The following is a 22,254-nucleotide window of genomic DNA, read 5'->3' as shown; positions in this document are numbered from 1 at the left end:
CGGAAGCGGCCGCGCGGCGGCTCCGGGTTTCTCCTCCCGGCCCTGGCCCCGCCCCCGGGGGCGGGACTTCCGGCGGGGGCCCGGGGTGGGGGCGGGTCGGCCCGGGCTGGACACTGCGCATGCGCGAGCCCGCCCCACCCCCGTGCGGCCACCTGTCTGGGTCCGAGCGGGGGCTGCACCTGCCGCGGGACATTAGGGGCTTCCGGAGCGCTCGGGGCTGCGGGCCTAGGTTGTTATTCTAATCCTACATCCCAGAGGACAGTTCAAGTTAGTTCCAAACTTGCTGTTTATTGTCTATTAATTTTTAAACCATTTTTACTTTCTTGTGTATATTGCTTAATTGCATAACTATATCTAAATACGTAACATAAACATAAACGTATAGCATTTTTATATTTCTCCTTTAAATTTGTATATTCTTATGTAACAATTATTTAATTTTAATACTATATGCCAATAACCTATAAATGATATATTTGCTGTCTGTATTTTATGCACCGTATTATTTTTAAATGTTTAATAATATCTAAATTTCAAGCATAAACATGGGATAATATATCTCAAATATTACACATAGTATACTTCATGTAATAGGTTTTTGTGTAATTTTACAAATCATATATTTTATACATAATGACATACTTTATATAGTTGTGTGATATAGTTACAAATTAACGAAGTCTAATTTATTCAGCTCCCACCTTGTGCCCCATGCTGCCCAGGGCATGGGCTTCTGATGCCCCAAATAGGTTGCAAGTCCTCAAACTGAAAATCCAGTGTGTCGGAGAGCAAGAACAGGGGTCACAGCATCCGCTTCAGAGGGGGCGAGCGTGGGTGAGGGGCCCCTGAAAGCAAGCAGAGTTTTAAAAGCAAAGGGGGGCCTGGGTATTTTCTGGGTGTCTGCTCTGTGAGTCACCTTGTCCCGTTAATATGCTGTCCATCAAGGCAAATATGATCCTGGTGAGGAGGAAACCGAGGCTCCAGGGCGACCCCAGGTAGGTGGACCCCTCTTTGAACCCAGGCAGGCTTCTCGGTGGGGTATGCATCTTTGCTGTCTTCATTTAATTTCTCCTTCCCCTTCGGGACCCAGATGTGCTTCGTGTTGTCTTTGAAACCAGTCTCCCAAAGGCCACTTGTGTGTGTCGATGGCGTGTTTCTTTCCCCCGGGGAACTGTTAAATTTGGAAACCGCTTTTCCCGTCTGCTCTCGAAGCATTTGCAAAGCAAATTAAGAAATGAGTACTCACTCCTTCGCAACCCCCGAGTCTAAGAGATGATTATAATAATTTGTGAAATGTTTGAGGAAAATCCTCTTAAATTTTTTGAGCAAAACATCCCTCCTCTGGATACCCCTCAGAAGCAGAAAAACGTAGTTCCTGATTACCAGCAGCTCTGATCCTTTCTCCTACTGTGGCATGTGCGTGGCTGTATGAATCATAAATCTCTCTCATGGAGTGTGGATGGGGACTGGAAATATGAAGGAATCTCCCTCGCAGGATTATATGGGAAAGCTGAAAGAATTTTGCCGTTGTCATTACAGCCCCTACTCGGTTGATTCCAGCCAATCGACAGGGAGATGATGATTCTGGGTGGGCCTCCCCTAATCAGCGTACGTGTCAGAGTTAAGAAGTCAGAGAGATTTGAAGCAACACGGGCGCAGCCGGGCTGCCTCGAGGAAGCCAACTGCCTTGTGGAGAAAACCACTTGGCACGACTTGGCAGGCGGCCTCTGGGAGACTCTGGGAGACGGCAGCCTCCACGCTCCAACAACACTTCGCCTTGAGCGAAGTGGCTTAAACAGCAGAAATTGATCCTCTCACGGTTCTGGAGACCAGAAGTCTGAAATCAAGGTGTGGGCAGGGTTGGTTCCTTCTGAGAGCTGTCTCCTGCCTCTCTCCCAGCTTCTGGTGGTTTGCTGACAATCTCTGGGGTTGCTTGGCTGGAAGATGCATCGCTCCAACCTCTGCCTCCACCTTTGCATGACCATCTTCCCTCTGTGAGTGTCTGTCTCTGTGTTTCTTCTCTTCTTATCAGCAGACCCGTCGTGTTGGATTAGAGCCCACCCTACTACACTCTGACCTCATCTTAATGTAACTAATTATGACGCAGGGGTACCTACGGCCAAGCCAGCGGTAGGCGTTCCATGAGACGCTGCAAGAACTGAGTCCGGCAAACTGGATGCTTGTTTCTGAACCCAGAGTCCATCGAACACTGGCTTCCTTCTGGATTTAAGCACTTCCCTCCACGTGAGAAACCCTCCCCACTGTGTCTTCCTTCCTTTCACTTTGACCCAGGTTCGGAGACTCCATTATTTATTCCTGCAAGAAAAATGCATCAGGATGTAACTATGTGGATCTATCATTGTATGCAAATATGTATGCATGCATCTATCTATCTGGTAATCTATCCATTCACCGATGTATCCATCCATTGATCCGTGTATCCACCCTCTTACACATCCATCCATCCATCCATCCATCTATCCATCCATCCATCCATCTATCCATCCATCCACCTGTCCATCCATCCATCCATCCATCCATCCATCCATCTATCCATCCATCCATCCATCCATCCATCTATCCATCCATCCATCCATCCATCCATCCATCCATCTATCCATCTATCCATCCATCCATCCATCCATCCATCTATCCATCCATCCATCTATCCATCCATCCATCCATCCATCCATCCATCCATCCATCCATCTATCCATCCATCCATCCATCCATCCATCCATCCATCCATCTATCCATCTATCCATCCATCCATCTATCCATCTATCCATCCATCTATCCATCCATCCATCCATCCATCCATCCATCCATCTATCCATCCATCCATCTATCCATCCATCCATCCATCTATCCATCCATCCATCCATCTATCCATCCATCCATCCATCCATCCATCTATCCATCCATCCATCCATCCACTCATCCATCATCCATCCATCCATCCATCCATCCACCCACCCGTCTGCTCATTCATCCACACTCCAGCCACCTATCCTTCCATCCAACAACCCATTTGTTAACTCATCCATCTATCCATCCATCCATCCATCCATCCATCCATCCATTCAACCATTCATTCATTCATCCACTCATTCATCCACTCATGAATCCACCCACCTCTTCATCTGTCTCTCCATCCATCCACCCATCCATCTGTCCATTCATCCACTCACACATCTCTCCATCTATCCTCCAACCACTCCACATTCATCTACCTGTCCATCCATCCATCAGCCCTTCTGTCTACTCCTGCATCCATCCATTCATCCTCCCATCCACCCACTCACCCACCTCTCCTTCCACCCCTCCATCCACCTACCCATCTAGTCATCCCTCTCTCCATCCATCTACCCCATAAATCCATGCCTCTCAAGCCTTTATTCAGAAGTCCTTTCCGCTAGATGGCGCACTCGCCACCTTAATGAACAAGGGAGGGAGGTGCTCCGTATTAGTCCTCTCATCTGGTCATGAAACCAAGATCTTGAGGGTCAGCTAATCCATCAACCGTCCTCAGCAAAGACATCAACCCAGCGGTTTCCCATGAACGTTACCCTATTTATGAAATCCGCCCTCTGCCACTCATTCTCTTATTAGATAATTCTTTATCTGTCCCCAAACTTTTAATTCCACACGTGCTAGCCCTAAGCAGCATGATAAGATGAAAAGGGCGTTATGTGGCCTTTGAAGTGGCCACAGCATGAGCCGGAGACAGAAATGCACTCTCCTCTGCCAGTGTTGGCGGTTTCATTAGCCTGATTTTCTAAAGGAAATTCAACAAGGGCTATTAACTGCCAATTTTAGCGTGCCCACATTCTCTTTGACTCAGCAGTCCTGCTGCTGGTAATTCGTGCTGCAAAATTATTTCCCACAGAGATACAAAGGCATATGTGCAAGTCATATTGCATATGCATATGTGTCTGTATATATTCTCTCTATATGTGTTTGCATGTACCATATATAGCATGCCTGTATGTCATGCATATATATATATATTCCTGACAGGCATAAAAGGTATCTGTGCCATTAGTGCTTCTGGCAGCATCCATTATGAGTCTTGAAATTAGAAACAGCCCCAATGCACACATGTAGGGTGCTGAGGAAGCCATAACAGTACACCCTTGTGCTGACTCAGGCATAGATGGACGCACCCAACAGGAAGCAGCATTGCATGAACACGGCATGTTGCAGATGTGTGACAACCCCCGCTGATGCAATGATCTGGTATTCGACGGTGATCTCAGAGTGTGTGACCAACGCTTTGGGGTGGGGGAGCTGCGGCACTGTAGAAGACGGAGAAAGGAGGATAAGGGTGGGATAAAGGACTCAAAACGAAATCAAGAGTGTCCAGTTGACCCGGTGTGGAGGCATAAGAATGACCCAGGTTCTGGCCCCTGGGTGAGGTGATGAGGTGACCTCCGAGGGGAAAACCAACCGGGAGAAGGTGCAGTTTGGGGTAGGAAGGAGACGAGTGAGTCCAGTGGGGCTGATGTTGGCTTGGAGGCACCTGCAGCCTTGATGGAGCTGCCCAGTAGGGTCAAAAGTCCAGAGTGAATCCAGGACCGGGAAAAATCAGGACAAGGGAGCCACAGCTCTGGGACAGAAGGAGAAGAAACTGTGCACACCCATCAGTCCATCCATCTATCCCCCAATTCATCTATCCATCCATCCATCTATCCCTAATTCATCTATCTATCCATCCATCATCCATCCATCCATCCATCCATCCACCCACCAATTCATGTATCCATCCATCCATCATCCATCCATCCATCCATCCACCAATTCATGTGTCCATCCATCCATCTATCCCTAATTCATCCATCTATCCATCCACCCACCCATCCATCCAATCAATCATCCATCCATCCATCCATCCATCCATCACCCAATCCATCTATCCATCCACCAATTCATTTATCCATCCATCCATCTACCCGTCTATCTACCACTTCATCTATCCATCCATGCATCTTTCTACCCGTCAATTCATCCATGCATCCATCCATCCACTAAATCAATTTATCCATCCATCCCCCTACCCACCCATCCATCCATCTATGCCAGCATCAATGCACGACAATATGCATGAAATATTGCCAACCAGGGAAGCTCGCGTGAGCTTTGGCGTCCATTTTTTATTGGTGTTCAATCACATACTGTCCATATGCCTCCCTCTTAGTCTCCAGCCCCTTCTGGAGGTTGCAGACAATACCTTTAGCCTCCATCCTCTCCTGGAGGTTGGAACTGGTGTGGCGTGTCCCAAAGCCCCCAGCATCCACCACCTCATTAAACAGTCCAGCGGCTAAAACCCCCAGGCCAAGAAAGGCACGTCTATCAAGGAGGACATTGCAGGGGCCTGGAGACCGGCTCTCAGGAGCAGAGGGCCATGCCAGACGTGTCTTTGGGTGAGGTTAAGTCTTCACGTATGCAAAAAACAAAGCACAAATTATGGTAAGCTTTGAAGAAAGATGTGAACGGTGATATGAAGCCGGGGAAGGGCGGGGTCCCCTCAGGAGAACACCGCGGGAGCTGTGAGGGTGGGCCCTGCACGGCTTGTCGAAGGAAGTGGAGGGGAGCCTTGGCCTCTTGGCGCCAGAGTGAGTGGCATCGTCCCCTATGTCTACACAGGGCGTGGGAGTGAGGAGTGGCTGGATGTGCTTACGGGGCTTTCCGTGGGGGAGATCACAGAAACCTGTGGGATTTCCAGGAAAACGGAATATCCTGGCGGGTCGAGATGAGGCTGAACCCTACAACCCGCTCTCCGGATCCAAGGGAGGGGGGATCCTGTGGTCGCATCTCGCTGGGTTAAGATCGGTCTCATCTCCTACTTCCCCTCGCCCGCGTGGCCTGTCACGCGATCGCACAGATCAACGCGGCGTTTCCTGGGGCTGAACATCTGTTCGGCGAATGCCCTCCTCAGTTGGGTCCGAGACAGTCTCTACATTTTCAGCACAGCTTGTGCTTGCTGTGTAGACAGGGGTAGAGTGTCTTCATGCTTTGATGCCTTCTCCGTCACTTCTGAACAACCTTCCTTAAACATCCACCTTCCTTCCCTGAAAATCGGCATCCTTAGCTTTGGGATTTTTTTTTTTTTTTAATAAATTGTGGCAGCCTCACCTCTGTAGGTCAATTCATAGTTGCCGTGGGGTCCTTCAGCCCACTCTGCCTTTCTCTTTCCTCCGCTGCATCATCATGGACCTACAATTTGGACATAGAAAAGCCTAAGGGGTGGTCGGCACGGGGAGACAGAGGACACCCCAGCCCCCGGAAATGGCCTAGGGGTGGGTGAGGTTGCAAGGAGAGACGGTCGATCCCGTGTCCAGCTCTATTCATGCTAAGATCACAAGGATCCAGCAGCGTGGGTGAGGCAGAACCGAGGACCACTGTGGTTTATCTGTGCTGGGCCGCGAGGTGGATGCCAAGTGATTCGGGGAAAAATGTCATTGAAAACACGACATCATGATTAAGGGCTGGTTCGTGTGATGCAAATTCCAGGAGGCAGCTAAATTCTGGTGCACAAGTGATACTTGAAGGAGATATGCCACGGCGGGGAGGGGGGTGGGGGGGTATTATTTCCTCTGCGAAGAGGAGCAAATCAAATCTTGTGAAGATCAGGTACAGGGCGGCCTCAGAACAGGAAATAAGGATACGAAACTGAGAGGCGGAAGTGTCCCTCCCTTGAGAGAAATGACGTCTTCGTCTTTCTCAGCGGCGTGCTGGCCTTTGCTCTGCTCTTCAGGGTCAATGGGACGGTAATTCAGGTAATTCAGAAAGGAGGGTGCTGGGCCAGGGTGAGCTGAACCAGGTGGACGCAGAGCCTCCAGAACCAACTGAGCGCAGATGGGCCATCTCGAAGGTTCCATTGGCAGGGGACAGTGGGGGGAGGCCCAAGACAGTGGTCCCCGTCAGGAGGCCCCCATCCATCCACGCATCCATCCACCCATCCATCCATCTATCCATCCATCCATCCACCCATCCATCCATCCATCCACCCATCCGTCCATCCACCATCCGTTCATCCATCCATCCATCCGTCCATCCATCCATCCATCTATCCATCCGTCTATCCATCCATCTATCTATCCATCCATCCATCTATCCATCCATCTATCCATCCATCCATCCATCCATCCATCCGCCATCCATCCATCCATCCATCCATCCATCTGTCCATCCATCTATCCATCTATCCGTCTATCCATCCATCCATCCATCCATCTATCCATCTATCCATCCATCCATCCATCCATCTATCCATCCATCCATCCATCTATCCATCTATCCATCCATCCATCCATCTATCCATCCATCTATCCATCCATCCATCCATCTATCCATCTATCCATCCATCCATCCATCTGCCATCCATCCATCCATCCATCCATCCATCCATCTATCCATCCATCCATCCATCTATCCATCTATCCATCCATCTATCCATCCATCCATCTATCCATCCATCCATCCGTCCATCTGTCCATCCATCTATCCATCTATCCGTCTATCCATCCATCCATCCATCCATCCATCCATCTATCCATCCATCTATCCATCCATCCATCTATCCATCTACCCACCCACCCATCCCGTTTATATTTCTACTCTCCTGACTTTAATGGAAACGTCCTCACCACACATATTCTCAAACTCTCCTTCACTCATCTCATTTTCAGTTGAGAGAATTGCGGCATTTGACAATTTCTCTGGACCAAGTGACCATCAGCCTCTTCTAATGTTTAATCAGCTCCATCTCGCTGGTCCTGTGCTTGTTTAAAATGGTAATCTGCTGTTCACCACAGATGTTTTGCATCGATTTTTATCGTTGTTAAATATGGCGTGAGATGCTCCTCCTTAGCTTCACTACTGAGTGTGGGGCACGGATATTTATCACCTCCCCAAGGAGATGCGATCAACAAACGTAGGGAAACTCTCATCGAGTGTTTTGTTCTGTTTTGTTTTCCCCTGGCAGCTGGGTCGCCAGCACATCTGAGTCACCCCGCCCTGTAGGTACCATCGTTCCGAGGAGCTGTTGTTACGCTGGCCTTGCTCCGAGGTGGGGCTTCCGTGAGCGTTCGGCACCGCCACAGCGAGAGAGAGGAGGTGCGTGTGGCTGTTCATTTCCTGCCTTTTTTCAGTTCCATTTTACCTCATCACCTACCAGGCATGGTGCGGCCACCGTGACAAGACTGACACTTAAATTCCGGGGGCATCGCTGCCGTGACCCCCGTTCCCTCTTTCTAACCGGGAGGGGCTCAGCATCCCCTGATGCCAGGACCCCGGTGCCCGGGTCTCTCCATAAGCCCACCAGCTCCCTAGTAGTCACTGCATCTCCTTCCTGTCCTGGGTGGCTGCAGAAATGTCACCCAGGAGGCTCTGGGCTGCCTCGATGGACCTGGATGTTCTGGGAGCATCTGAGCATCCTGCACCCAGGACACGGATGCAGGGGTGCAGCGAGGGGTGGAGCTCAGGCTGCTCCAGACGGCGTGGGTTCAAGCGCCCGCTCTGCAGGGTGCTGGCCTGTGACCTCTTGGACAAGGCACAGGCCGCCCCCCTCCCCCTGGCGTCTCGGCTTCCTCCTTTGTCAAGGGAGAGCGGAGACAACACTTGAGGGTGAGGACCACCCCGGGTGCCATGCTTCAAACCGCCCCACGTGAGCGGGCTGTTGACTGCACTTATCAAATGACACCTCCTCACCGCACACCCCTGAGGATGGCCACTATAAAAACAAAAACCAAACAAAAAAAAAACAGAAAACGACAAGTGTGGGTGAGGATGTGGAGAAATTGGCGCCGTTGTGCCCTGTGGGTGGGAATGCAAAAGGGTGCAGCCGCTGTGGGAAAAAATAGGGGGGCTCCTCAAAAATGAAACACAGAACCACCCTGTGATCCAACCATTGGGCTTCCGGGTCTATCCCCAAAGAACAGACAGCAAGGACTCAAAAGAGATATTGGTACACCCACGTGCATTGCAACGTTACTCACAGTAGCGAAAACGTGTGGGTCAACCCGGCCGGGTCGCAGCACCCCAAAATGAAATGGGGGCCAAGCATTGTTCTGGATGCTTCTGTGAAGTGGATGAGAGTAATATTTAACTCGGCAGATTTTGAGTCAAGCAGACTGGGTGGGCCTCGTCCAATCAGTCGAAGGAGCGTTACGCTAAATCTCTGTCTGGTTGGCCCGGCCCAAGTCAGGGATCTGAATCCAGGGCCCAGCCGTTTCTGGGGTTGGCGCAGGGCGGGCGGGGGGGTGGGGGGGCGCTGATCGCTGGCATCAGCTTGTTCAGCAGGACGCCGTCCCGGGGTCTCACAGAGGTCTCACCTCTGACCCTATGAAGCTCTCGTCCCACCTGCCAGTGAGCAGACGCCACCCTCGGAAAGACACAGACGCTCCGGAAGCCCCGGGACCTTGGAAATACCCCGCAGGCCGCACGCACTTTGCCCGGAATGACCCCAGACCCTATAGGCCATCCTTCCTTCTAATCGTGGACCCACCGCAAGGACCAGATGTCAGAAATCCCCGCTCTTAGGGGAGAGTGACAAGTCCAGCACCAAACCCGCAAAGACCCGAACATAGACCAGGTCTGTGTAGTTCGGACAGAAAAAAAGTTTTCCCTTCGGATTTGCACCCCGAATCCTAGGCCGGAAAAGATCTCGTCTTGGAGGTATCTAATCTCGGGTCCTCAAGATGCACAGCACGCCCCTTCTGTTCCCTTTGTGTGAAAAAAAAATTGATCCCTTCAAACCAACTCCAGCCGAACAGGAGGTGAGCCAAAAATCTAGAATTGAAAAATGGGGCGGCTAGGATGGACAATAATTGCCAGTGAAGCATCAAAATTAAATTTAAAAAAGGCATTTTCAAGGTGCAATATATAAAAAGATACGTTCGCATTATATGTAGCGATTCATACGCACTGGTGGGACTACAATATATTTCCAAAGGACCGTGTAGAACACACGGTTTGAGACAAAAGATGTAAAATGTTTAAAGACGCAGACGACAATAAATTAGGGGGGAAAAAAAAGCGGTTAGATGCAGTTGCTTTTCGCTGCAAAGGCGGGGACAGGTTGCTCTTTGCCAAACACCCAAATAATCCGGACTGAACATAATTCCAGCGAGTGTAGCCTCATCAACAGAAAAATGACGAAACAAAGTAAAACGCTTTCAACGAGGAGCCAAAGAGCCGAGGCCATTTCTGCTGAGTCCCGGTCCACACGCCCCGTTTTCTCGGGCGGGTCCTTCTTATTCAAATCAGAAGAAAAGGTTTGTTAAGAAGAAAAGAACCAGGACAGGACAGGAGGACGTCGAGGAGGCGGTGAGGCCAAAAAAAAAAAAAAAAAAAAAAAAAAAATTTGGAAAAGCGCAAGGAACGTGAAAACCCTCGAAAATCGCAACGACAAGAACTCCGAAGAATCATGATTTTTGTTCGTCGCTGCAAACGGTGTTTGGGAAATGCCACAAAACCCCCAACTGGATGCAACGTCTCGTGTAACAGGACGGATGTCTCCTCCCCCAGTGTTTCATTTTGGGGACATAAAAGGATGCACAATTGCGCCTTTCGTTTTTATTTTTATTTATTTTTTTTAATTTTAAATAACCGAGCTATTTCCAGTGACTTTTCAGAATTCAGAAAGCTCCCCCTTAGGATGTTTTCGGGGTGCGGAAATGATGCCGGAGGGCCGGCCAGCCCGCCTCACGTGCCCCCACCCAGAATTCCTGACTCCATCGATCCCCCTAATTGTTATGCGGACCCGACTTTGGGGTCAACCCCAAATGCCCCGCCGGGGACATGTCCGTCCTTTGTCACTCCCCCCGGGCCGACCACCCCACGGTCTCCTCACTCACGACCCCGCAGTGCGTCCTGAGAAACGGGCCTATAGTCTGAGAACTAAGCATCTTGCGTCTGCTCAACGGGGTGGACCACAGCACCACAGCCCCGCACCCCGCAAGGAAAGCTGGGGGACGGGGTCAGACAGAGAGCGGCCCCAGAGGGACGGTGTGGACGGATCCCGGCTCTGAGCAGGTCTGTCCGGCTCGGCACTGATGACCTGGGGGCTGGACCACGCTCTGTGCTGGGCCGAGCTGGGCGCTGTGGGGTGTGTGGAGCAGCCTCTCTGGGCTCCACCGGCCAGGTGCCAGGAGCACCCCCTCCAGGTGTGACAACCAGAAATGTCCCCAGACGTTGTCCAATGTCCCCTGGGGGGCGGAATCGCTCCTGGGTTGCTAACCATTGTTATAAATAGATATAGATACATGCTAGATAGACAGATATAGGTAGATAGATAAATAGATGATAGATAGATGGATGGATGGATAGATGGATGGACGGATGGATGGATAGATGGATGGATGGATGGATAGATGGATGGATGGATGGATGGATGGATGGACGGATGGATGGATAGATGGATGGATGGATGGATGGATGGATGGATAGATGGATGAATAGATGGATGGATGGATGGATGGATGGATAGATGGATGGATGGATGGATAGATGGATGGATGGATGGATGGATGGATGGATGGATGGATGGATAGATGGATGGATGGATAGATGGATGGATAGATGGATGGATGGATGGATAGATGGATGGATAGATGGATGGATGGATAGATAGACAGATAGATAGATATAGGTAGACAGATGGATAGATAATTGGTAGATAGATGATAGAGAAATGATAAATGATAGATATTACATAGAATGGTAGATTATACATCATTATAGATAATAGGTAGATGATAGATAACTAGGATGGATGGATAGATAGATCGGTAGATGGATAGATGGATGGATAGATAAATGATAGATAGACTGGATAGAGAGAGATGATATATAGACAATTGATAGATAATAATACACATAGAGATGATATATATGATGATGATAGATTGATAAATACAGATAGACAAGATATATAGATTATAGATAGATACAGATAGATAGGTAGATAGATAGACATAGGTAGATAAATAGATATAGATAGATAGACAGATAGATATAGGTGGGTGACAGATAGATAGATAGATGATAGATTGGATAGAGAGACATGATCTATAGACGATTGATAGATAATAGATACAGATAGAGATGCTATATAGATGATGATGATAGATAAATGCAGATAGAGGTGATATACAGATTATAGATAAATAGATAGATACAGATAGATGTGTAGATAGATATAGATAGATAGATAGATAGATAGATCGGTAGATAGATGATAGATATAGGTAGATTATAGATAGACAGATAGATCAATAGATAGATATGATAGAAAGGCAGATGATAGGTACATAGAGATGATATAAGGATAGAAAATAGAGAGATGATAGATTGGATAGAGAGAGATGGTCTGTAGATGGTAGACTGATAGATGATAGGTGCACAGATACAGATAGAGATGATACACAGACGACTATCATGATAAATAGGTACAGATGATGCATAGATGATAGATAGACAGATATTATAGATAGACATAGATAGATGATAGGTAGATGACAGATAGACAGATATTATAGATAGACATAGATAGATGATAGGTAGATGACAGATGATAGACGAGCAGGTGGATGGATAGACAGACGGACGAGGCTCCTCGCCCCGTGTCCGAGCTCCCGAGAATGGGGGAGCCTGAGGATGGAAGGAGGAGCCCTTCACCCTGAGCCGCTCCGTCTTCGCCGTGACGAGAGGGGATGTGCCGTGGGGTGGCCCAGCCCCGGCCCCAGAGGAAAACCCCAAAACCACACGGGGGTGGGTGCCGTCTGTGGGTGGGCCCACAACCCCCAGGGCGCCTGGAGATGAACCGACGAACCACCACAAAGTGAGCCACCATCCCGGGGCGACCTCACGGCCCCCTCCCCTGCAGGCGAGCGCCCGGAGCTGAGAGGACGAGAAGGTCAGCGACACGGCCTCTCTGCAGGGCCACACGGAGACCCGGCCGCTGGGGGCCGTCCGTGGGGGCGCCGAGGGGACCCCACTACTGGGCGTTGTGCTGAGGAGTCCTGGAGCGGTGGAGGGGTGAGCAGGGAAAACCAGAGGCAGCCTGCATGCCTTTCTGCACCCACTTGTCCCATTATTATCATCCTATCTTGGTCTGACACATTGTTACCAGCAAGGACCCAAAAGAGATACATTGTCACCAGCAAAGACCCAAAAGAGATACATTGTTACCAACAAGGACCTAAAACAGATACATTTTTTACCAACAAGGACCCAAAATAGATGCATTGCTACCAAGGACCCAAAACAGATACATTGTTGCCAGCCAGGACCTAAAACAGATACATTTTTACAAACAAGAACCCAAAATAGATGCATCGTTACCAAAGGGCCCAAAAGAGATACATTGTTACTAGCAAAGACCCAAACAGATACATTGTTGCCAGCAAGGACGTAAAACAGATACGTTTTTACCAATAACAACCCAAAACAGATACATTGTTACTAACAAGGACCCTGCTGATGCTCTCTCTTCATTAAAGAGCCAAATACAGATACATTATTATAATTAAGGGCCCAATACTGACACATTGTTATAATTAAGGCCCCAATGCCCATACATTGTTGCCATTAAGGGACCAATACTGATACATTACTATAATTAAGGGCCTATATTGATACATTGTTATAATTAAGGGCCCAATAGTGAAACGTTGTTAGAATTAAGGGCCCCAATGCTGATGCATTGTTGCCATTAAGGCCCCAATACTGATACATTACTATAATTGAGGGCCCGATATTGATACATTGTTACTATCAAGGACCCACAACAGATGCATTGTTACCAACAAGGACCCTGCTGATGCTCTCTCTTCATTAAAGAGCCAAATACAGATGCATTATTATAATTAAGGGCCCAATACTGACACATTGTTATAATTAAGGCCCCAATGCCCATACATTGTTGCCATTAAGGGACCAATACTGATACATTGTTATAATTTAGGGCCCAATATTGATACATTATTACCATTAAGGAGCCGATGCTGCTACATTGCTATAATTGAGGGCCCAGTATTGATACATTGTTACCATCAAGGACCCACAACAGAGACATTGTGAAAGAGCCAAATACAGATACATAGTTGCCATTTAAAGGGCCTGATACTGATACATTGTTACAATTAAGGCCCGATGCCCATTGTTGCCATTGACGACCCAATACTGATACATTGTTCTAATTAAGGGCCAATGTTGAAACCTTGTTGTAATTAAGGACCCAATCCTGATACATTGTTGCCGTTAAGGGCGATACTGATACATTGCTATGATTGAGGGCCCAATATTGATACATTGTTACCATCAAGGAGCCAACGCTGATACATTGCTATTAACTAAAGCCTGTGTCTTACTCAGATGGCGTCGGTTTTTCCCTAAAGTCCTTTTTCTGCCCCAGGACGCCATCCGGGACCCACGTGACATTTCTTGTCCCGTCTCCTGGGGCTCCTCCGGGGCTGTGACGGCGTCTGGGACTTTCCTCGTTGGCAGGACCTCAACATCTTCGAGGAGCGCTGGTCAGGCCATTCGAAGGATGCGCCTCTGCTGCGATGTGTCCGATGTGCGTCCCACGGTGAGACTGGGGTGGTGGGTTCGGGGCGGGACGACCACAGAGATCAAGCGTGCATCAAGGGTGCCGCCAACGTGACATCGCTGTGAGGCCGACCCGCTCACCCGGCTGGGGCGTGTTCCCCACGTGTCTCCACAGCGAGGTTCCTCCTGACCCCCTCCGCGCGCGCTCTGCTGTTTGGAAGGAGGTCACGACGCGCAGCCCACACGCTGGGGTGGGGAGTGCTCTCTCTGCATCTGCGGGATTTGAACAGGAAGCTAGAGCTTGCTTTTTAGAAACGGGCTCAGGTGAGCAGAGAACGGTTCTCCTCGCACGTTATCAGCCCTCCACACCCAGCCCCACAGCACACTAAGCGTGTCGGTATCCCACATTCCGTGCGGCCTGCCGGAGGAAGGCCTGTGTTTAGGAGGCTACTGCAATAGTCCAAGCACAAGGGCTACATTGGGACAACCACAGTGAGAAGGGAGAGCCCCTCACCCCTTGTCCTGCTACCCTGCCATCTGGAATTCCACATTAGAGATTCATTCCTTTGGCATTGATAAATAGTTCGTAAAGCGCTTTTTTTTTTTTTTAACAAAAATGTTAGCGGAGTGGGGGGGGAGTCGCCCGGATGGACGACCTTAGAAACGAGAAGTGGGGAGGGGAGCGGGCACTTCCTGAGGAAAATCAGATGTGCGCTGTGTGCTGTGCATCCTCCCAGCCGCTTTTGGTTTTCGTTTCTGGATTCAGAGAAAGAACCAGGTCTCGGGTCTCGCTTTCTCTGTGCGCCATCTGGTCTTCCTTGTGGGGTACTCAAGCCGACATCACTATGGCCGGAGCCAAATCGGTCCTGTTCACTTTTTTAAAAAAACGGAGGCGGAATTCACATCGTATACAATTCACCCTTTGAAAACACACAGTCACTCTCCACCCGCCTCCCCCAGCCCCTGACCCCCGCTCCTCCCCTTTCCGTCTACGGATTGGCCTGTTCTGGACATTTCCTCTCCATGGGGTCCTGCGCTGTGTGTCCTTTTGTGTCTGGCTTCTGTCTCTGAGCATCGTGTGTTCAGGGTCCACCCACGTGGAGCTGTGTCCGGGCTTCCCTCCTGTTCATGGCTGCGTAATATTCCCCTGCACGGATGGACCACATTCCATTCATCCATCCGTCCACCGATGGACACTTGGGTTGCTTCCACCTTTTTCCTACTGTGAATAGGGCCACCGGGGACATCCTCGACCGCCCCCTCTTCCTCACGGTTTCAACAAAGAGCCAAAAACCCAAGGACACGTGCTTCTTCTGCCCGCTCCTGACGGTGCAGCGTTCCTTCCACACCAGGACCGAGTCTGCGGGGAAGTGAAACCGCACTCCTGGGCCCCCGGCGGCACCCTTGACCTTGTTTTTCTCGAGGTTTCGTCAGGGCCCAGCTCTGCAGGAAAACAGCGGCCCCCAGATGGAGCGGGCGAGATAGGATGCTGTGGTCCTGGAGGGGAGGGTGTGTCGCTTCCTCTCCCCGCCGGCTTCTCGGTAACAACAGGGCTGCGCGGGGCGGGGTGTGGGGGAAAGGGGGCGACGGGGCCTGGAGAACGGCATCCTGAGAAGCTCCCTCGAAACCCACACTGGGGCCTGGCATCCTCGCCTCTCGGGGTCCCATCTGCCCCAAAAGGGGGACCCCCAGACCCGTTAGCAGGACACGGGGTTCAGCGGGGGGATGTGGGCATCTCCATCCCCCCCATATTCTTGGGGTACATGCTGGACCCCCGGGTGCCAGGATGGCCAGCAGACCGTCCACCTGCTGGACAGGCCCCGAGTGCACGGGCCTTGCTTGGAATTTGGGGTGACCCCGGGGGCAGCTGACCCTGTATGGCCACGCGGTCGTTTGCAGCTGGTTTTCAACAACCAGAGAAGCATGGAAACCTGACTGCTCTCCTCCCGGGTTTGGGGGCTTGAGGACCCCGGGATTTGGGAAGATGAGGTCTTGATCTCCTCCACCGCCGGCTTGTCCATCACCACCAGCTCCCTCCCACAAAAGGCACCCGCTCTCTTATTTCCCGAGTCCAGACCTTCTCCGAGGGCCCCATACGTGGCAGGAGGGACCTCACAGAGTGAACCGTTTCTCGTCCTCCGCATTTTCCCCCATGGAACATCCTCACCCCTCCGCGCTCAGGCTTTTGCTGCTCTGCGCATGTCGGCAAATGACCGGACATCGCGCGAGTACTGATTTGGGGGTTGCAAACGGGATCTCGCGAGTCCGCGAATTCGCAAATACGGAATCCGCGAACACAAGAGGACGGACTACACAGGTTGGGAGCCCGCGAGTGAGTCCATGAAGGGTAGCGTGGTCGGGTGGGGGGTGCGCCAGATTCTGACCGGAGCGGAGAGAGGCGGAGAGGGGTCCGCCTGCGTCAGGGGCCAACGAAGCAGCGTTGGCGAGGACGTGAGGAAATCAGACCTCTCCTCCAGGGTGAGTGGGAATGGAAAACGGGGCAGCCGCTTTGGGGAAACAATTTGTTGGGAAAACAATTTGGCGGTTCCTCAAAAAGTTAAATATAGGGTTACCCCATGACCAGGCAATTTCACTTCTGGGTATATGCCCAGAGTTGAAAAAAAAGATATTCCAACCAAAAACTCACGCAAGCATATTCAGGGCAGTTTTTAGGATGGCACAAAGTAGAAACAGCCCAAGTGTCCACGGATGGACGGATGGATGAACAGATGTCCGCCCATCGGCTGTCGCCCAGGCCAGCCCCGACTTCCGGATCCGGGGCCCAGCATCCCAGGCCCCCGTGGCTCCAGAGTCCTCGCCCCCCCCACGTCCAGGACCGAGGAGGATGGAGACCCAGCTACCCAGGGTCTGTGTCCGCCTCTGTCCTCACGGGGCTGCTCCTCTGCGTCTGCGTCTCCTCTTCTGTCTCTGATGAGGACGCTGTCACTGGATTCAGGGCCGCCTCCTCCAGGAAGCCCTCCTGTCCATCTTTGGATTCAGGGCCGCCTGCTCCAGGAAGCCCTCCTCTCCATCCTTGATTTAGGGCCGCCTCCTCCAGGAAGCCCTCCTCTCCATCCTTGATTCAGGGCCGCCTCCTCCAGGAAGCCCTCCTCTCCATCCTTCCCTGCAAAGACCCTGCTTCTAAATAAGGTCCCGTGCAAGGGTCCTGGGGTCAGGACGTGGGTGCATCTCATGGGACCCCCCCCCTCAGCTGCCACCACGTTTCCTTGAGAAATGATGTTTTCCAGAAGCAAAGCGCAGGGCATCCTACTGGACCAGGGGGCACGGCATGGGAACAGAGACCCGTCTGTCTCAAGCACGAGTGGTCAGCTGCACAGAGGAGGCTGCAATCGGGGACGGACGGCCGTGTGGTGTGTCCCGGAGGCGGCCAGAGAGCTGTGACCACAGCCACGGTCAATCAAATGCACCGAAGAAGCCGACGCATTCGGGACAGTCAGTCCCCTCTGTCTGGCGTCCGTCCCCGGCTGACCGCTCTGCCTCCACCCAGCCCCACTCGGCTCTGATGGACACTGTCTGTCCCGACCGTCATGGACATTGCTGTGTGGCCCCGTTCTGACCAGCATGACGGAAGACAAAGTCGGCCGGAGGGATGCTCAGAAAAAGTGCTGCTTCCCCGCTAAGAGGGCCAGACTCAGAGGAGGAGGAGCTGACAGGGCCCCTTTCCTTCAACGGCCCTACACACAGACGTGATGCCTGGTGCCGTGGCAGCCACTTTGGGCTCTGAGGCAGCAAAGGTGCAGATGGTAACATACTAAGAAGGGAGGTGGAGAAAAATAAAAAGACACGGGGTCCTTGATGACACCCTGGAGCTGTCACGCCCACCCTGGAGGGCTCATCTCTGAATTTCTTGTTAAGTCAAGAAAAAAAAAAAAATCTCCCGGTTGAGGCCACTGGTTTTCATTACCAGACGCCAAAAGCCTTCTTAGTGAGACGCTGATTGTGTAAAGCGACATTTTCTGCAGCTCTCTCGGAGTCCTGCCTCTGGATACGAAGACCCCTCCCAATGGCCCAGAAGAAGGGGTCCTTCTGCCTCCATTTGGGATCTGGGACCCAGGACGCACGCGAGCACAGCTTGTCCCCCATCGCTCTCCGGGCCGCATGTCCCTCCTCCTTCGTCCACGGGGCGGCTTTCTCTCCCACGAGCACCCCTGCTTCTGCGGGTTTGCGTGCCGGGGATGCACTTATGTAAATTGTCCGGGCTGTCGGCATCTAAGCGGAGCCACGGGGCAAATTTGACGGCCCCATAAAGGACGTGCAAAGGCCCGCTGGTGTTCGGGGCTGTTGGGATGGTGGGATTCTCCGGGAGAAGGGAATGGATGAGGTCAGAAGGAACAGGGCTGGGGGTCCAGAGGCGGCTCTGGCGGTGTGCAGCCCGGGTCCCCAGGGCTGGTTTTGGGGCTGGAGCTTGTATTTCAGCTCAGGGCCCTGCAGAGGTCGCTCAGTCACTCAGCATCAGGCCCCTGGGCTCCCCAAGGGGTGCAAGGCCATCCCGTTCCCTGTCCCCTCCTTACAGCCAGCCCCAAATAAGCCAAACGGGGGCCCCAAGTTGGCCACCCCGGGGTGCAGCCTGTGCCCGGGGTCCTCGCCGCTCCAACGGGACATCCAGCACGTGCGTGGGGCCAACAGAGCGGGAATCGGGCAATGCGGCCCTCGCATCGCTTTTTTAAATAAAGTTTTATTGAAACACGGTCACGTCCATTCGGTCAAATAGCGCCTCTGGTCGCTTCCGTTCAGACCGTCCGGCCCCAGGCCAAGAGGGAGTCGCCCCATCCTTTTAAACTCCCTTGACGCCTGGTGTGGACGTGTTTTCTCCACGGCAGCTCCAACCTGTCCCCCTTCGGAGGGGACGGGACGGTCGACCCGGGGAAATCCCAGCTGGTCTGTTGAGAGACGGGACCCGTGAGCTCAGGAGGGTGCCTTGCTCAGCATCCTGGATCTCGTAGGCACAGCCTCCCGTCTCCCGGACCAAACTGTGTCTCCCCCCAAATTCACAGGTCGGGGTCCTGACCCCCCCCCCCCCAGGACCTCAGGATGGGGCTGAGTTTGGAGACGGGTCTTTAAGGAGCGGATGGAGGTGAAAGGAGGTCCTGATGCGACGGGACTGGGGTCCTGGCAGACGACCCTTTCTAACCTCAGGAGGCGTGTGTCGCGGAGACGAACCCAGCAGCTTGGAGGATGAAGGGGGTTGTGAGGCGCTGGATTGCACGCAGGGCCTGCCGGTCTGTGGGTTCGGCTTGTGCAGCGCGCTCAGTGTGCTCAGAGTGAGTTCTTTTCATTCTCCCCCCCCCCCGTGGTTGCTGCCCCACTGTGTGGACAGGGCGGGAGATCTCGAAGCCACAGGGGTCCGGGCTCCCGAAGGCCGACCAGCATGGCTGTCTCGGGAGAGGTCGGCGGCGCGGACCCTGTGTCTGATCCCAGGGCCTCGTCCTCTCTGCGGGGCTGAGTCCTCTGTCACCAGGTGTGAACTCCAGCCCGGGGGCACCCTGCCTGTGACAGTGGGACAGACACAAACAGACGGACGGACGGGGGGAGAGAGGATGAGTGAATGACAGACGGGTGGACAGATGAGGGAGAGACAGACAGAGAGGTCGATACATAGACAGATGATAGATACACAGATGATCGATGAATAGACAGATAAAGATAGACGATAGATGGGTGGATTGACGACAAATAGATACATAGATAGATGATAGATAATAATAGGTAGACAGAAAAATAGATAAATAGATGATAGAAGATAGATGATAGATAACAGATAGATAGATAGATAGATAGATAGATAGATAGATAGATAGATAGGTGATAGATAGATGATAGATAGATAAATAGGTGATAGATGAGAGACAGGTGATAGATGGATAGGTAGATGGATGAAAGATAAATGGAGATAGATGATAGGTAGATAGAAAGATAGATACATAGATAGATAGAGAGAGATGGATGATAGATAGGTAGATAGATAACAGATAAATAGAGATAGACAGATGATAGATAATAGGTAGATAGAAAAATAGATAAATAGATGATAGATAGAAGATAGATAAATGATGATAGGTATGTGGATAGATTGATAGGTTGATAGATAGAGATAGAGAACAGACAGATGATAAATAGATACATAGATACATCGATAGGTAGATAGATGATACATAACAGATAGATAAATAGATAGATGATATAAGATAGATATAGATAAATAGACAGAGATAGATGATAGATGACAGATAAAAATAGATAGATGATAGATCGATGATAGATAGATGGATAGATATAGATAAATAGAGATAGATGATAGATGACAGATAAAAATAGACAGATGATCGATAGATGGGTAGATGATAAATAGACAGATGATAGATAATAGGCAGATAGAAAAATAGATAAACAGATGATAGAAGATAGATGATGATAGACAGATGATGCATAATAGATAGGTAGACAGATAAACATATAGGTGATAGATAGACAATAGATGGAAGACAGATGGATAGGTAGACAGATAGATGATAGACAGGTGATAGGTAGAGACAGACAGACAGTTAAAAATGATGATGGATCATAGATAGGTGCTGGATGAATATAGATCCATGATAGATATAAACGTGTAGGGCCCACAGAATGCACACCGCTGACTGGTAGACAGACGGTCGATGCACCAACATTAACACACAGTCCACGCGCCACAGACGTAGGTAACCCCGGAGTCCTCCTGGAAGAGCCGTCCGGCATTCGCTCAGTCACCCTCCGGGCCGCGTTAGGCAGCACAACCACAGGGAATCACGAGGATCGACTGTCCTTCTGGCAGCTTCCGCCCTCCTTTCCTACAGCTCACGTTCCTGTGAACGCATTTCAACACTTGTGCCCGTGTGCGACTCGGTCCACATTGCTCCCTGCCTGCCCTCCAGCCTGACCCGGCACCGGCCGGTGTGGACTCCAACCGGTCCTCTCGGGATGCACAGCAGGTGAGCCCGAAGCCGCCCCCGGTCCCCCACAGTTCCCGGGGCTGGGTCATCCCTGCCTGTCACCTGGCTGCATACCAAAAGAGGTCGCAAGGTGCACAGCTTCAGGATGCAAAAGGAAATATGTTCTGTTAGCTTTTTTTTTTTTTTTTTAATTAAACAAAACCAGGAATCTGTTCTGTCTGGGAATGCAACTGCAGCGCACTCTGCCCTAATGTTAGGAAAATGGGCCCTCCTCCTTGCTTCCTTCTCGGATTTCTCCAGGCAGAAAACTCTGTCAGGAGTGGCAGCTTTCCCTGCAGTCTGCTGGAAGTAGCACTGGGGTGGGAGGAGGGTCCGGGGCTGGAGGGGGCTCTGAGGCTGGAGGGGGCTCTGAGGCTGGAGGGGGCTCTGAGGCTGGAGGATGCTCCGGGGCTGGAGGATGCTCCGGGGCTGGAGGAGTCTCCGGGGCTGGAGGAGGCTCTGGGGCTGGAGGATGCTCTGGGGCTGGAGGAGGCTCTGGGGCTGGAGGATGCTCTGGGGCTGGAGGGGGCTCTGAGGCTGAAGGGGGCTCTGAGGCTGGAGGAGTCCCCGGGGCTGGAGGATGCTCTGGGGCTGGAGGGGGCTCTGGGGCTGGAGGAGGCTCTGGGGCTGGAGGATGCTCTGAGGCTGGAGGAGTCTCCAGGGCTGGAGGAGGCTCTGGGGCTGGAGGATGCTCTGGGGCTGGAGGATGCTCTGG

At 51.4% G+C, this 22,254-nt stretch overlaps 1 long non-coding RNA gene across 5 annotated transcripts; it reads left to right on the top strand.

The window, feature by feature from the left end:
• Positions 1–112: 112 nt before the first annotated feature.
• On the top strand, positions 113–21,712 carry LOC111771488 (uncharacterized). Of its 5 annotated transcripts, XR_011434932.1 has the most exons (9): positions 129–267; positions 946–995; positions 2,108–2,339; positions 7,692–7,796; positions 7,988–8,118; positions 14,420–14,593; positions 14,729–14,877; positions 19,711–19,835; positions 21,264–21,711. It is a non-coding gene; the product is annotated as an uncharacterized lncRNA (long non-coding RNA). The 5 variants fall into 5 exon arrangements; XR_011434933.1 differs by lacking the exon at positions 7,692–7,796 and having other exon boundaries at positions 113–229; positions 21,405–21,712; XR_011434934.1 differs by lacking the exon at positions 7,692–7,796 and having other exon boundaries at positions 113–267; positions 21,405–21,712.
• Positions 21,713–22,254: the final 542 nt, after the last annotated feature.

The sequence above is a fragment of the Equus caballus genome, chromosome X (genome assembly GCF_041296265.1).
Source record: "Equus caballus isolate H_3958 breed thoroughbred chromosome X, TB-T2T, whole genome shotgun sequence".
Classification (NCBI taxonomy): Eukaryota; Metazoa; Chordata; class Mammalia; order Perissodactyla; family Equidae; genus Equus; species Equus caballus.
This window is presented reverse-complemented; position numbering and strand designations above follow the sequence as displayed.